Source organism: Sebastes umbrosus, chromosome 2 (genome assembly GCF_015220745.1).
Source record: "Sebastes umbrosus isolate fSebUmb1 chromosome 2, fSebUmb1.pri, whole genome shotgun sequence".
Taxonomy (NCBI): Eukaryota; Metazoa; Chordata; class Actinopteri; order Perciformes; family Sebastidae; genus Sebastes; species Sebastes umbrosus.
Window position 1 is genome coordinate 17,662,382 of NC_051270.1, and position 6,000 is coordinate 17,668,381.

Here is a 6,000-nt window from a genome sequence, read left to right on the forward strand (position 1 = left end):
GATTCTGCTGCCCGACTTTGAGATGGATCGCTTGAATCCTCTAGGAGGAGTATCGCAAAGTTCCATACCTAAAAAGTGACAAAATGGCGTCTTCGCACATGACGTATGACATCACCGTGCGAGCGATCAAAAATCCTTTCGCAATTTAGCATCACAGTAGTGGGTGGATTATACCACCCAAATTTGACGCGGATCCGATAAACGCTCTAGGAGGAGTTCGTAAAAGTATGCATAAAATACATGAAAAACGCACAAAATCCAATATGGCCGATTTCCCGGTGGGCGGAGCTAATGAAACCCGATGAGGAATATGTCTGAAATAATGGGTGGGATATGCCTACCAAATTTCATGAATATCGGATCAACTTTGACCAAACTACGGCCTTCCACGCATTAGGGGGCGCTAGAGAGCCAGCTAAACCCACTGAACCTAATGGCTGTATATTTACATAAAGTTCACAGGTGTCCATCATATTGCCAAGTTTCATGCGATTCCGAGTACCTCAAGGTATGTTCCATATCTAAAAGACATAAGGGGGCGCTAGAGAGCTAATATGCCACGCCCAAGCAAAATTTCACCACTAAAATAAAGTAATTACGAGTTTGGATGTGCGTGTAAAGTTTCATAATTTTTTGGGCATCCTAAAGTCCTAAAACATGTGTTCGTAAATTTTAAAATCACGCAGGAAGTCCAACATGGCTGACTTCCTGTTGGCCGAAAAAATCTCGAAAATATTTAATCCAGGTATGAGGATGTGAGTTATGACATACTTGAATTTCGTGAAGATCGAAGAAACTTTCTCTGAAAAACTGCCTACATTAGGGGGCGCTATCTCGCCCCCTGGAGACACCCGAGCCGGGTCACTACAGAACATTGAATTTCGCGCCACTTCTGACGCATATTCCACTTATGGTGAGTTTTTGGGGATGGGAAAGGTCCCAAAAACGCGATCTCCCGGCAGAAAAAGAATAATAATAATAATAATAATAATAATAATAATTAAAGCTGCAAGCAGCGATGAACGGGCCCTCGCCCCCGCGGGCACGTCTGGGGAATGTGCACGTCGGGGTACCCGCTGTCGTGCATTCCCGTGAAAGTCGGAAACTGCACGCAACAGTTAGAGTGAATTTTCTGCTTGGAGCATCTGGCGCTGGAAATGAACTGTGAGAATATGTGGGGCGTCCTTTACAGCACTTCTATGAGGGTGGCTGGCAGTATACAACCATTTCCTGTTGTCAGTAGGTGGAGCTATGACTTTCACTCATAATTGCACGTATATGTCTTCAGGCCTGGACTCTTATAAAACATGTCAAATTTGGGGAAGATTGGACAATGTATAGTCAATTTACAACAACTTCCTGTTGCCATTAGGGGGCGCTATGACTATCACGCATAATACCATGTATATGTCTTCAGGACGGGTCTCTTATAAAACATGTCAAATTTGGGGAAGATTGGACAATGTATAGTCAATTTACAACAATTTCCTGTTTCCTGTAGGGGGCGCTATGACTTTCACTCATAATTGCATATATATGTCTTCAGGCCTGGACTCTTATAAAACATGTCAAATTTGGGGAAGATTGGACAATAAATAGTCAATTTACTACAACTTCCTGTTGCCAGTAGGGGGCGCTATGACTATCACTCATAATACCATGTATATGTCTTCAGGACGGGTCTCTTATAAAATATATCAAATTTGGGGAAGATTGGACAATGTATAGTCAATTTACAACAACTTGCTGTTTCCTGTAGGGGGCGCTATGACTTTCACTCATAATGTTACATATATGTCTTCAGGCCTGGACTATTATCCAGCTTGTGAAGTTTGGGGCAGATCGGACTATGTAAAGTCAAGTTACAACAGCCTCCTGTGTCATGGCGAAACATCAGAATTCGCCGCGCCGCCACAAGAACGGCGTTTCACGAAAACACAAAAGCTTCGCAATTTAGCATCGTGAAGATGTTGAGATTCTGCTGCCCAACTTTGAGATGGATCGCTTGAATCCTCTAGGAGGAGTATCGCAAAGTTCCATACCTAAAAAGTGACAAAATGGCGTCTTTGCACATGACGTATGACATCACCGTGCGAGCGATCAAAAATCCCTTCGCAATTTAGCATCACAGTAGTGGGTGGATTATACCACCCAAATTTGACGCGGATCCGATAAACGCTCTAGGAGGAGTTCGTAAAAGTATGCATAAAATACATGAAAAACGCACATATTCCAATATGGCCGACTTCCGGGTGGGCGGAGCTAATGAAACCCGATGAAGAATATGTCCGAAATATTGAGTGGGATATGCCTACCAAATTTCATGAATATCGGATCAACTTTGACCAAACTACGGCCTTCCACGCGTTAGGGGGCGCTAGAGAGCCCGCTAAACACACTGAACCTAATGGCTGTATATTTACATAAAGTTCACAGGTGTCCATCATATTGCCAAGTTTCATGCGATTCCGAGTACCTCAAGGTATGTTCCATATCTAAAAGACATAAGGGGGCGCTAGAGAGCCAACGTTCCACGCCCATGCAAAATTTTACCACTAAAATAAAGTAATTACTAGTTTGGATGTGCGTGTAAAGTTTCATAATTTTTTGTGCATCCTAAAGTCCTAAAACATGTGTTCGTAAATTTTAAAATCACGCAGGAAGTCCAACATGGCTGACTTCCTGTTCGCCAAAAAAATCTGCAAAATATTTAATCCAGGTATGAGGGCGTGAGTTATGACATACTTGAATTTCGTGAAGATCGAAGAAACTTTCTCTGAAAAACTGCCTACATTAGGGGGCGCTATCTCGCCCCCTGGAGACACCCGAGCCGGGTCACTACAGAACATTGAATTTCGCGCCACTTCTGACGCATATTCCACTTTTGGTGAGTTTTTGGGGATGGGAAAGGTCCCAAAAACGCGATCTCCCGGCAGAAAAAGAATAATAATAATAATAATAATAATTAAAGCTGCAAGCAGCGATGAACGGGCCCTCGCCCCCGCGGGCACGTCTGGGGAACGCGCACGTCGGGGTACCCGCTGTCGTGCATTCCCGTGAAAGTCGGAAACTGCACGCAACAGTTAAAGTGAATTTTCTGCTTGGAGCATCTGGCGCTGGAAATGAACTGTGAGAATATGTGGGGCGTCCTTTACAGCACTTCTATGAGGGTGGCTGGCAGTATACAACCATTTCCTGTTGTCAGTAGGTGGCGCTATGACTTTCACTCATAATTGCACGTATATGTCTTCAGGCCTGGACTCTTATAAAACATGTCAAATTTAGGGAAGATTGGACAATGTATAGTCAATTTACAACAACTTCCTCTTTCCTGTAGAGGGCGCTATGACTATCACGCATAATACCACGTATACGTCTTCAGGCTGGGACCCTTATAAAACATGTCAAGTTTGGGGAAGATTGGACAATGTATAGTCAACTTACAACAATTTCCTGTTTCCTGTAGGGGGCGCTATGACTTTCACTCATAATTGCACATATATGTCTTCAGGCCTGGACTATTATCCAGCTTGTGAAATTTGGGGCAGATCGGACTATGTAAAGTCAAGTTATAACAGCCTCCTGTGTCATGGCGAAACATCAGAATTCGCCGCACCACCACAAGAACGCCGTTTCACGAAAACACAAAAGCTTCGCAATTTAGCATCGTGAAGGTGTTGAGATTCTGCTGCCCAACTTTGAGATGGATCGCTTGAATCCTCTAGGAGGAGTATCGCAAAGTTCCATACCTAAAAAGTGACAAAATGGCGTCTTCGCACATGACGTATGACATCACCGTGCGAGCGATCAAAAATCCCTTCGCAATTTAGCATCACAGTAGTGGGTGGATTATACCACCCAAATTTGACGTGGATCTGATAAACGCTCTAGGAGGAGTTCGTAAAAGTATGCATAAAATACATGAAAAACGCACATATTCCAATATGGCCGACTTCCGGGTGGGCGGAGCTAATGAAACCCGATGAGGAATATGTTTCAAATAATGAGTGGGATATGTATACCAAATTTCATGAATATCGGATCAACTTTGACCAAACTACGGCCTTCCACGCGTTAGGGGGCGCTAGAGAGCCCGCTAAACACACTGAACCTAATGGCTGTATATTTACATAAAGTTCACAGGTGTCCATCATATTGCCAAGTTTCATGCGTATCCGAGTACCTAAAGGTATGTTCACAAGAAACAAGACATAAGGGGGCGCTAGAGAGCCAACGTGCCACGCCCAAGCAAAATTTCACCACTAAAATAAAGTAATTACTAGTTTGGATGTGCGTGTAAAGTTTCATAATTTTTTGTGCATCCTAAAGTCTTCAAATATGCGTTCGTAAATTTAAAAAAAACGCAGGAAGTCCAACATGGCTGACTTCCTGTTGGCCGAAAAAATCTCAAAAATATTTAATCCAGGTATGAGGATGTGAGCAATGACATACTTGAATTTCGTGAAGATCGAAGAAACTTCTCTGAAAAACTGCTTACATTAGGGGGCGCTATCTCGCCCCCTGGAGACACCCGAGCCGGGTCACTACAGAACTTTGAATTTCGCGCCACTTCTGACGCATATTCCACTTATGGTGAGTTTTTGGGGATGGGAAAGGTCCCAAAAACGCAATCTCCCAGCGGAAAAATAATAATAATAATAATAATAATAATAATAATCTGTAGAAAAACAATAGGTTTCCTCGCACTTCGTGCCAGGACACCGATGGGGTCCTGGCACTTTCGTGCTCGGGCCCTAATAATCCTTAGAAAAACAATAGGTTTCCTCGCACTTCGTGCCAGGACACCGTTGGGGTCCTGGCACTTTCGTGCTCGGGCCCTAATAATAATACTTAGAAAAACAATAGGTTTCCTCGCACTTCGTGCCAGGACACCGTTGGGTCCTGGCACTTTCGTGCTCGGGCCCTAATTAAAGCTGCAAGCAGCGTTGAACGGGCCCTCGCCCCTTTGCGCATGCCGGGGGTACCCGCTGCCGTGCATTTCCATGAAAGTCGGACACTGCACGCAACAGTTAGAGAGTATTTTCTGCGTGGAGCGCGTGGCACTGTAAATGACCTGTTGAGAACCTGTGGGGCATCCTTAAAAGGCACTTCTATGAGGGTGGGTGGCAGTATACAACAATTTCTTGTTGCCAGTAGGTGGCGCTATCACCATAACTCAATAATGGAACGTATATGTCTTCAGGCCGGGACTCTTATCCAGCTTGTGAAGTTTGGGGCAGATTGGAATATGTAGGGTCAAGTTACAACAGCCTCCTGTGTCATGTCGTATGCCTCGAATGGTTGAGGATAGGATAGGTCATCTGGCAGCGAGTCTCACGAGAGTTTTTGCAGATCTCAGATCAAATTTCGCAATTTACAGGCTCCCTTCTAGTCGCTAGTATGGAAGCGGAAAATCAGGGCTGAAGTCGAGTAGAGTGAACTTGCTATAACCAAACTGCCAATCACTGGGCATTTTCATAATGTAGTAATCACATTTAGTACCAACTCGAAGGGACTGGAAGATCTATACTCATTTGTTGTTTTTTGTTGTACATCTGAACACTTCAAACTCTGTATAAGCTGAACCTGTTTGTCCTCTGAACACCCACACAGTTGTTGTCAGTTATTCCGGCTGAACAAGAATGATAAGAATGCCCAAACAGGTGCAATAAAAGCTGACAGGAGACTCAGGAAGCTGTCAAGAAATTACAGTGAGCAGAGATCTAATCAGCCAGATAAACTGAAAACACCTGTGTGGGTGTTCATAGCTTTTAACGCAGGGTGCAGAACCCTCGGAACCTCCTCCACTGTCACCTCTCTGTTGTCAGTGTCATTCCTACACCCAGACTGAGGTGTAGGAATTTGTGGTGTAGAGACTACAGGTAAAAGAAATGCACTGCACCTTTTTTTATTAGCTTCTGGTGCCTGTAATTTCAGATATTGTACTGGCATCACCTATAATCATGATTAAAAGAATATCAGTATGTCATTTGGTACCCC